Source organism: Chiloscyllium plagiosum, chromosome 23 (assembly GCF_004010195.1).
Source record: "Chiloscyllium plagiosum isolate BGI_BamShark_2017 chromosome 23, ASM401019v2, whole genome shotgun sequence".
NCBI lineage: Eukaryota > Metazoa > Chordata > Chondrichthyes > Orectolobiformes > Hemiscylliidae > Chiloscyllium > Chiloscyllium plagiosum.
In genome coordinates this window covers 3,862,304-3,874,024 of record NC_057732.1, presented here as the reverse complement: position 1 = coordinate 3,874,024, position 11,721 = coordinate 3,862,304, and the positions used below count along the sequence as shown (strand labels likewise).

Genomic DNA, 11,721 nt, shown 5'->3' with positions numbered 1-11,721 from the left:
AATAACATTAGCAAGTTTGCTGATGATACTAAGCTGGGTGGCAGGGTCAAATGTGAAGAGGATGTGAGGGGATTACAAGGGTGACCTGGACAGGTTAGGTGAGTGGTCAGATGCATGGCAGATGCAGTTTAATGTGGATAAATGTATGGTTATCCACTTTGGTGGCAAGAACAGGAAGGCAGATTACTACCTAAATGGAATCAATTTAGGTAAAGGAGTAGTACAAAGAGATCTGGGTGTTCTTGTACACCAGTCAATGAAGGTTAGCATGCAGGTACAGCAGGTAGTGAAGTAGGATAATAGTATGCTGGCCTTCATAACAAGAGGGATTGAGTATAGAAGCAAAGAGGTTCTTCTGCAGCTGTACAGGGCCCTGGTGCGATCATATCTGGAGTACTATGTGCAGTTCTGGTCTCCAAATTTGAGGAAAGACATTCTGGCTATTGAGAGAGTGCAGCGTAGGTTCACAAGGTCAATTCCTGGAATGGCGGGACTATCTTACGCTGAAAGACTGGAGCAACTGGGCTTGTATACCCTTGAGTTTAGAAGACTGAGAGGGGATCTGTTTGAGACATATAAGATTATTAAAGGATTGGACACTCTGGAGGCAGGAAACATGTTTCCGCTGATGGGTGAGTGCCGAACCAGAGGACACAGCTTAAAAATACAGGGTAAAGCATTTAGGACAGAGATGAGGAGAAACTTCTTCACCCAGAGAGTGGTGGCTGTGTGGAATGTTCTGTCCCAGAGGGCAGTGGAGGCCCAGTCTCTGGATTCATTTAAGAAAGAGTTGGATAGAGCTCTCAAGGATAGTGGAATCGTGGGTGTGTGGGTTGGGAGTGTGTAGGGGTCTGGGTTGGATATGTGTGTGGGGGTGTGGGTTGGGAGTGTGTGGCGGGTCTGGGTTGGGTATGTGCGTGGGGGTGTGGGTTGGAAGTGTGTGGGGGCCTGGGAATGGGAGTGTGTCTGTGTGGGTGTGGGTTGGGAGTGTCCGTGGATCTGGGTATGGTTGGGACCTGGGTGACCCGAGAAACAGAGCAACAGTAGGACTGCCCATACCTTCACCCACAGGCACCAATATAGGGCACAGCCTTGAATCTCCATCGCTTGCTGAAGTCTTCAAAGGGCTTTTATAGATGAATGTCCGCCAGTGAAGGATTAGTATCCCTAAGCCTCCACTCCCCTTGCCCGGGTCCACTCTGCTGTGGGTGGGCACAGGTTGACAGATACATTTACACAGCCCATGTACCAGGCTGTGCATTAGAACACATTGCAACGTCGTGTCTCAGTAACAAACAAATCTTTCTCAATTGCCTTCTGTCTTGTTTCTGCCTTATCGTTAAATGACAATCAAAAGCAAATAAACAAACGGCACCGTCAATTGCTTGTCCATATTGCGGTTAGTTATATCTGCTCTAGCTCCTCTTTCCTTTACTATTTCAGGGAGATCACATATTGCCCAAACCGAATTGGCCCTGAGCTGAGGGACTTTCTCAGCCATTTCAGAGGGCAGAGAGGAAAACACACACAGAGCAAGCCAGATAAGGAAGGCAGATTTCCTACTGTAAAGGTTACCAATAAGTCTTTATAACAATTTTCGTTGGTTTCCCAGTCACGGTTACTGAGACTAGTTTCATATTCCAGGTTTATTAATTTAATTCAAATTCCACCAGCCACTGGTGAGATTTGAAGCTAGGCTCGAGAGATCTAGCTCAGTGTACCAGCAACTGGCCCATTGACAGTACAAATCTCCATCTCAATGGGTGCAAGATATGTTAAGGTCTGATAGAAGCCGACGAATTTCTCCTCTCTCCCTCACTTCTGCCCGTGGATACAGAGCTGATTAACCTCTGCACAATCTACTCACCCAACATTATCGAATCGGCTGCCTCACTAACAACCTTGATCTCCTGGTCTGTCCTGCAGCAAGTTGGTGAGGAGACCTTTAAACACAATTGTCAGATCGGAAACAGGATTTGTTTGGCTTGCTTTAGTGGGAGGGGTGTTTATTTAATCATTTATAAGTTCCCAGTGGCTGAGACAGTCTCAAACTGCCGTATGACTAGGCTCAGCGCTTTTAAATCCTATTGCCTACACTAACACTGGGTACCAGAGCCCACTCCAATATAATACACATCATCTGACCACAAAGGATTGCCAAAGTTAGCAGCAAGCACAAATAATTCAAACGTACAATTAGAATGTCGTCCTAACAGTGAATAAATGTAAAATCTTTCTTGTTCACAAAGAGTTCCAAAGATCAGAATGAACTGCTCTTTCCTGCCCTCAACTTTGATCCTGAATGTAGCAATAAAGTGTAGCAGAGAGAAACTGCCTCCTAGCAACTATTATCAGGGTTACGTGCAGACATACCGTTCGGAACCGAAGCAGCTCACCTGCCCCTCAGACCGGCCCCGCTACTCAGTGAAATCATGGGGATCTGAATATTCCAGGCTCCACCTTTCACTCTCCCTTTGCATACTCTCCCCCTCTGCCTTTCAAGACTGAGACACATAACCCACTGTGAGAAAAGATTTCACCCTTTCTCTCCCAAATGGGCGAACCTCAGTTTTGAAAGAGTAACACCCGCCCACTCCAGTTGCAGACTCTCCCACAAGAGGAAACTTCATGTCCACATCCACCAGTTTCGATCCCTCGAGACCAGTCAACATATGCGACGTGTTCAGAGTAGCTCAGTGTTTTCTCAAAGGTGAAGACTTTAGCTGCTACATTTAGTCAGGTCTCTTATTTTTTAAAAAAGTGTCTTCTCCCATTCTTTCCGCTTCTCCTGCCACTATCTCACCACCTCCCTCCCTCCCCCCCCCCCCCCTCCCCACACACAGCCGCACACTCACTCACACATACAAATATACATACACAGACCCACCCACACACAGCCATACAGACACACGCACCGACATACACTCACACATACAAACACATTCACTCAGCCACAGACATACTCACACTGACACACTCACTCATAGACACACACACACATAGACATGCACACACACAGACACACATACACCCACACATGCCTATACACACTCACTCATAGACATAGTTAAAAATCACACAACACCAGGTTATAGTCCAACAGGTTTAATTGGAAGCACTAGCTTTCAGAGCGACGCTCCTTCATCAGGTGATTGTGGATGGCTCGATCGTAACAGAATTTATAGCAAAAATTTGCAGTGTGATGTAACTGAAATTATACATTGAAAAATTGATTGTCTGTTAAGCCTAAAGAAGTGAAACTATCACTGTATTCTAACAGATGAAAGGCTTAACAGACAATCAATTTTTCAATGTATAATTTCAGTTACATCACACTCCAAATTTTTGCTATAAATCCTGTGTTACGATCGAGCCCTCCACAATCACCTGATGAAGGAACGTCACTCCGAAAGCTAATGTGCTTCCAATTAAACCTGTTGGACTATAACCTGGTGTTGTGTGATTTTTAACTTTGTACACCCCAGTCCAACACTGGCATCTCCAAATCATGACTCATAGACATAGACACACGCATACGCACACACTCTCGGACGCAAATACACACAAATAGACACACCGAAAGACACACATAAACATACATGGGGATGTGGGGATAGACTGGAGAGTGGAGTAGAGAGCACAATCAATCAGATCAGCCATTATCTTATTGAATGTAATAAAAGAGTCCATGGACGTAATAGCTTACTCCCGCTTTTATTTCTTTTATTTCATTTTGGAATCTGCAGCTAAATGTGGCGATGGTGAGGGAGGGGACTAAACAGGGCAGCTTGAGCAGTTGCACTAGGACGTCCAGCAGAAGGCAGTGATGTGATGGAGGGGACCAAGCAAAGTAACTGGAACAGGTGGATAGACACTCTGTGGAGGAAAGGTTCTCTTTGGGGGGAAGGAAGTCTTTTGGGGAGAAGGATCAGACAGACAAAGGAATTCCTCAAGCAAATGTTAGCCACAAGCATGATTCCATGTAATTACTGTGTCCTCCTTGTTTAACCTCAATTTCCCTTCATGTTTGTAATATCCCTACTATCAGTGGAATAAAGAATCCCTGCTTTAGGCCAACTATGTTTTTAGACTCCATGTTTTATTTCAATCTTGCATTCCAATGAGACACAAGCAGCACCCATAAAGATGATGGTCTATTATGATAGAACGATGATGCTAGTGTCACATGACTATATCAAGTGATCTGGAATAAGACTGAAATTCTCCAAAGTCTAAGAAAATGTGGTGATTCTACATTGCTGTCAACAGAGAGAGAGCTTATAGGAAGCACTAGGCATCATCCAGAGGCTCACTGAGGATGTTACCCAGTATGGTGATGAAATGTCTGAAAACGAACCTTCCAGCTCAGAGAGCAAACCTACATCTAAAGCATCTTGTCCTCCAGAAGCAGTACTTAAGACAAAAGACCCCACACATGCAGTAAATCAATACTGAGGGAGTGCGGCAATATTTTGGGTAAGACAGTAAACTGTCTAATGTCCTATTCCTGGTGTATTTGAAACAGTAGGGTAAGGTAACCATAGTTCTATTGGTATGGGGCTGCTCTCTCATTAGTGAGAGACAACTGGTGTTTTATTTCTAATTCACTCATGGTACATGGAAATCATTGGCTGGGCCAGCATTTATTGCCCTAGTTACCCCTTGAGAAGGTAGTGGTGAGCTGCCATCTTGAACTGCTGCAATCCATGTGCTGCAGGTTGACCCACAATGCTCTTAGGAACCAAATTCCAGGATTTTGACCCAGCAACAGTGAAGAAACGGCAATATACTTCTAAGTCAAGATGGTGAATTTCTTGGAGGGGAACTTGAAGGTGATGGTGTTCTCATGTATCTATTTCCCTCATCCTTCCACATTGAAGTGGAACTACCTAAGGAACTCCTGCAGACACGTCCTGGAGCTGAGATGATTGACCTGCAAGACCACCACCATCTTCCTATGTGCCAGGCATGATTCCAACCAGCGGAGAGGTTGCTCCCCTCCACCCATTGACTACAGTTTTGCTAGGACTCCTTGATGCTACAATCAGACAAACACAGCCTTGATGTCAAGAGCTGTCACTCTCACCTCCCTTCTGGAATTCAGCTCTTTTTGTATATGTTTGAACCAAGGTTGTAATGAGGTCAGGAGCTGAATGGCCCTGGCATAATCCAAACTGGGCGTCACTGAGCAGGTTATTGCTGAGTGGGAGCTGTTTGTTGGAAATGTTGATGACACCTTCCATCACTTTACTGATGATTGAGAGGAGAAGAAGGGGTTGTAATTGGCCGGGTTGGATTTGTCCTGCATTTTATGTACAGGACATATTTGGGCAATTTTCCACAATATCGGATAGATGCCAATGTTGTAACTGCACTGGAATGTCTTGGTTAGGGGAGTGGCAAGTTCTGGAACACAAGTCTTCACAACTATTGCCAGAATGTTCACAGGGCGCTTAGCCTTTGCACAACATGGCATGTTGCTACTTCAGTACTTTATTCGTCTGAGCTGTCCTTTAAGAACTGTTTCACTTGTACTGACAGTTTTCACTTATCCATGACTTCGAATTGATTGTTAATGCTATCAGCAAGGGTCCGTGGTGATACACTACACTCAACTCTATTCCACTTTTTAAACATGTGCTCTGCTGTGCTGTATCTTTCTGAGTGCTGTGAGATGGAATTATTCTTCTCCTTGTGCTGTCCCATGGTTAATAACTCACATACTTTGCTCAATCCCAGAGCCTGAGGGAATTGTTTTAAACCCATGATGAAATTGTTGTAGCCCCAAAATAGGCAGCAGCCTGCCACAGTTAGCAGAAAGTGAGGACTGCAGATGCTGGAGATCAGAGTTGAAATCAGACTCATTGGATGCTGCCTGACCTGCTGTGCTTTTCCAGCACCACACTCTCGAGTCTGCCACAGTTACAAAGCTGATAGCTAGGAAATAGGAACAGGAGTAGGCCATTCAGCCCTTCCAATCTGTCCTATTCAGTATGATTTTTGACTGTATTCTAATCCCTTATTCTGAGGCTGTGATCCCATATTTTAGCTTGTCTAACCAGGGGAAATATCTGCGTGGTCAAACATTTACTTTTACATGTTTAAATGAGATCATGTCTCACTCTTTGAATCTCTTGAATATATAGGTCTTGTGAAGTCAATCTAACCTCACTGGGCAATCTCCAAATTCCAGATCACTCTTAAGGAGTATATATTAGAAGTTCATGAGGAGATGGTTCAATATATAGAGGAACCTCGATTATCTGAATATCAATTATCCGAATATCAAATTATCCAAAGGAGATTGTGAGGTCCCGATAGAAACATTACATCAAACACCACCCCTTTCCCAACCCAGGTAATTCTGGTAGAGGGGAGTGCAGGTGAGGAGAGGATGGAGTGCAGGGATTGAACTCCTGCAGTATATTTGCAGGAGAGTGTGTGAATGGGTGACTGGGATAACTCTTCGGGGTGGGGGGGTAGGAGGGGGGGGTTTCATTGCATTAATGTGGACCCTGTTACAATATTCAACTTGCATCATTCCTCAGTATCAGTTTGAGTTTGAATGTGGAGCACAAGACTGGATTACAAATACCTACAGAGTCCCTATTTCTTAAAATGTCAGACATTTACTGGAGCAATTTCTGAGCGTGAATTTTACAGGGCAGCTTGTTTCATAATGTTGAAAATTCAATAAAACCTGCAACTGCACAAACATACCTTTCTATATTATTGATTTTGAAAGCAATTGATGCTTTTGGTCAAAGAGTTTTATTTTGTTCTGTTACACGCTAATTTATAGTATGCAAACACAACATCACATTATGCACATGTTGATCTGTTTATGCCAGTTGTTATGAAACATTCATTCAGCTTAGGCTGAGAAAATAGGAAAATTCAGTCAGCTGCTCAAACCATCTTTGTACAGGAAAAGGAAGATGCCATTCTGTCCCTCACCATTCAAGTAGATTGAGTCTAAGCTCCGCCTGGTCCAACTTACCCATAATTAATTCCATGTTTCTTAATACTCTCATTTGGCAAAACTCTTATCATCCCCTAGCCTTTAAAACCTGAGCTGGTCCCCAGCATCCACAGTTATTTGAGGGGCTGACTTCCACATCTGAACAACCCATTGTGATGATGCTACTCCTTTAACAAGGTTGTGTTGTCCTTGGTTTATTTTTCAGAGGGGTTGTAGACCCAGAGTCTCCGGGAGGTCTAGGTTTGAAGGGCTTTCAGGCCAATCTGATTAAAGCTAACAGATACTGCCTCAGGCAAAGGTTTTCAAGTCTAAAAAAAACACTTGTACAATGAAGGGGGAGTGGCCAGTTCTCCCAGCTCAGCTTTTCTCTGGTTTGGTTTTGTTTTAGCAGGTAATCAATTGTGATGCTGCTGGACCCAAAGAAGCAGGTCCATGCTGATCCTCCCTCTCTCTGACAGCTGTCCTGTAAGACCCTATATTTGATTTTACTTTTTTTGCCAAGAAGTGTTTATATGGGGATTGTTGTAAGTATTTGGAACAGCAATCATTAGTTTGGGATAATCTGTTGGGTTTTCAGATAGGTTAAGTTATTCTATATTTTGTTCTTTTATGTTTGTGTTTCATTCGGTAATCTTGCAAATACAGTCTGTTTTGTTTAAAACTAAGCGGTTGGGCCAGCTGAGTCACTCCTGGAATATCCACTTTATACCTGCTCAAAACAACCAGCAAAGTTAGGGTGCAGGCTACTTTCTTGAAATGTTTTGAGGTTGTCTGGCCTGGTCCACAACACCTTTCTGTGAATAAAATGTTTTCTTTTTTTCATTCATTCATGGAATATGGGCATCTCTGGCTGGGCCAGCATTTACAGTCCATCTCTAGTTGCGCATTGAGAAGGTGGTGGTGAGCTGCCTTCTTGAACCGCTGCAGATCACCTGCTGTAGGTAGACCCACAATGTCCTTAGGGAGGGAATTCCTGGAGTTTGACCCAGTGACAGTGGGAGATTTCTAAGTCAGGATGGAGGGGAACTTGCAGGGAGTGGTGTTCCCAGGTATCTGCAGGTCTTGTCATTCTAGGCAGAAGTGGTCATGTGTTTGGAAGATTCTCTCACTGCTGATGGTCAGGCTCTAAGTTTAAGATTTTCCCTCTTTTTCTGAATTAGAGTCATAGAGTCAAAGAGATGTACAGCACGGAAACAGACACTTCAGACCAACTCGTCCATGCTGACCAGATATCCTAACCTAATCTAGTGCCATTTGCCAACACTTGGCCCATATCCCTCTAAACCCTTCCTATTCATATACCCTAGCAGATACCTTTTAAATGCTGCAACTGTACCAGCCCCCACCACTTCCCCTGGCAGCTCATTCCATACACACCACCCTCTGCATGAAAAAGTTACCACTTAGGTTCCATTTATATCTTTGCCCTCTCACCCTAAACCTATGCCCTCTAGTTCTGGACTCCCCCACCCCAGGGAAAAGACCTTTATCTATTTATCCTATCCATGCCCCTCATAATTTTGTAAACCTCTATAAGGTCACCCCTCAGCCTTCAACGCTCCAGTGAAACCAGCCACTGCTTATGCAGCCTCTCCCTATAGCTCAAATCCTCCAACCCTGGCAACACCCTTGTAAATCTTTTCTGAATCCTTTCAAGTTTCACAACATCTTTCGATAGGAAGGAGACCAGAATTGCACGCAATATTCCAAAACTTGCAATATCCTGTAAAGCCGCAACATAATCTCCCAACTCCTATACTCAGTGTTCTGACCAATAAACGAAAGCATACTAAACGCCTTCTTCACTATCATGTCTACCTGTGACTCCACTTTCAAGGAGTTATGAACCTGCATTCCAAGGTCTCTTTGTTCAGCAACAGACCCCAGGACGTTACCATGAAGTGTATAACTCCTGCTCTGATTTGCTTTTCAAAAATGCAACACCTCACATTTATTTATATTAAACTCTATCTGCCACTCCTCAGTCCATTGGCCCATCTGATCAAGATCCCGCTGTACTCTGAGGTAACCTCCTTCACTGTCCAGTATGCCTCCAATTTTGCTGTCATCTGCAAACTTACCAGCTATACCTCCTATATTCACATCCAAATCATTTATATACATGATGAAAAGTAGAGGACCCAGCACCGATCCTTGTGGCACTCCACTGGTCACAGGCCTCCAGTCTGAAAAGCAACCCTCAACCACCCTCCTATGTCTTCTACCTTTGAGCCAGTTCTGTATCCAAATAGCTAGTTCTCTCTGTATTCCATGAGATCTAATCTTGCTAACCAGTCTCCCATGGGGAACCTTATCGAATGCCTTACTGAAGTCCATATGGATCACGTCCACCACTCTGCCTTCATCAATCCTCTTTGTTACTTCTTGAAAAAACTCAATCAAATTTGTGAGACACGATTTCCCACACACAAAGCCATGTTGACTATCCCTAATCAGTCCTTGCCTTTCCAAATACATGTAAATCCAGTCCCTCAGGATTCCCTCCAACAACTTGCCCACCACTGATGTCAGGCTCACTGGTCTATAGTTCCCTGGCTTGTCCTTACCACCCTTCTTAAACAGTGGCACCACATTAGCCAAACTCCAGTTTTCTGGCACCTCACCTGTGACAATCAATGATACAAATATCTCAGCAAGAGACCCAGCAATCACTTCCATAGCTTCCCACAGAGTTCTAGGGTACACCTGATCAGCTCCTAGGGATGTATTTCAAGACATTCAGCACCTTTTCCTCTGTAATATGGACATTTTTCAAGCTGTCACCATCTATTTCTCCACATTCCGTATCTTCCATGTCCTTCTCCACAGTAAATACTGATGCAAAATACTCATTTAGTATCTCTCCCATCTCCTGTGGCTCTACACGTAGGCTGCCTTGCTGATCTTTGAGGGCCCTATTCTCTCCCTAGTTACCCTTTTGTTCTTAATGTATTTGTAAAAACCTTTTGGATTCCCCTTAAGCCTATTTGCCAAAGTTATCTCATGTCCCCTTTTTTGCCCTCCGGATTTCCCTCTTAAGTATACTCCTACTGCCTTTATACTCTTCTAAGGATTCACTCGATCTCTCCTGTCTATACCTGAATCAAAACCCTCAATTTCTTTAGTCATCCAGCATTCCCTACACCTACCAGCCTTCCCTTTCACCCTAACAGGAATACACTTTCTCTGGACTCTCGTTATCTCATTTCTGAAGGCTTCCCATTTTCCAGCCGTCCCTTTACCTATGAACCTATGAACATCTGCCCCCAATCAGCTTTTCAAAGTTCTTGCCTGATACCATCAGAATTAGCTTTCCTCCAATTTAGAACTTCAACTTTTAGGTCCGGTCTATCTTTTTCCATCACTACTTAAAAACAAATCAAATTATGGTCGCTGGCTCCAAAGTGCTCCCCCACTGACACGTCAGTCACCTGCCCTGCTTTATTTCACAGGAGTAGGTCAAGTTTTTTACTGTGTCTAGTAGGTATATCCACATACTGAATCAGAAAATTTTCTTATTCACTCTTAACAAATTCCTCTCCATCTAAACCCCTAACACTATGGCAGTCCCAGTCTATGTTTGGAAAGTTAAAATACCCTATCATAACCACCTATTATTCTTACAGATAACTGAAATCTCCTTCCAAATTTGTATCTCAATTTCCCTCTGACTACTGAGGGTCTAAAATACAATCCCAATAAGGTGATCATCCCTTTCTTATTTCTCAATTCCACCCAAATAACTTCCCTGGATGTATTCCCAGGATATCCTCTCTCAGCACAGCTGTAATGCCATCCCTTATCAAAAACGCCACTCTCCCTCCTCTCTTGCCTCCCTTTCTGTCCTTGCTGTAGCATTTGTATCCTGGAACATTAAGCTGCCAGTCCTGTCCATCCCTGAGCCATGTTTCTGTAATTGTTATGATATCCCAGTCTCATGTTCTAAACTATGTCGAGTTCATTTATCTTCCCGGTTTGACCTCTTGCATTGAAATAAATGCAGTTTAATTTATCAGTCCTGCCTTGTTCTCTGCTTTGTCCCTACCTGCCCTGACTGTTTGACTCGCTCCTTTTTCCAACTGTACCAGTCTCAGATTGATCTCTTTCTTCACTATCTCCCTGGGTTCCACCCCCCTACCTTAATAGTTTAAATCCTCCTCAGCAGCTCTAGCAAATCTCCCTGCCAGTATATTAGCCCCCTTCCAATCTAGGTGCAATCCGTCCTTCTTGTACAGGTCACTTCTACCCCAGAAGAGATTCAAATGATCCAAAAATGTGAACCCTTCTCCCCTGCTCCAGCTCCTCAGCCATGCATTCATCTCCTCTATCCTCTTATTCCTACCCTCACTGACTCGTAGCACTGGGAGTAATCCAGATATTACTACTCTAGAGGATCTCCTTTTTAAATTCCTGCCTAACTCATGACCCCACCCCCCCATCACCAAACCATCATCTCCCAGACCATACAGAACCTCATCACATCAGGAAATCTCCCACCCACAGCTTCCAACCTCATAGTCCAGGAACCCCGCACTGCCCGGTTCTACCTCCTTCCCAAGATCCACAAGCCTGACCACCCTGGCCGACCCATTGTCTCAGCATGCTCCTGCCCCACTGAACTCATCTCTACCTACCTCGACACTGTCCTATCCCCCCTAGTCCAGGAACTCCCCACATACGTTCGAGACACCACCCACGCCCTCCACCTCCTCCAAGACTTCCGTTTCCCCGGCCCCCAA

At 44.2% G+C, this 11,721-nt stretch overlaps 1 protein-coding gene across 2 annotated transcripts in view; it reads right to left on the bottom strand.

Annotated features, from left to right (window-relative positions):
• Window positions 1-11,721, bottom strand: part of tmcc3 (transmembrane and coiled-coil domain family 3) — a 112,064-nt gene that overhangs the window by 48,224 nt on the left and 52,119 nt on the right. The window contains exon 1 of one of the 2 annotated variants that reach the window (XM_043713329.1): window positions 1,868-1,988. The exons of the other annotated variant lie outside the window; for it this stretch is intronic. The gene's annotated coding sequence lies outside the window, so the exon portion shown is untranslated. Of the gene's footprint in view, window positions 1-1,867; window positions 1,989-11,721 lie in introns of those variants that run through there. 2 annotated transcript variants of the gene reach the window in all.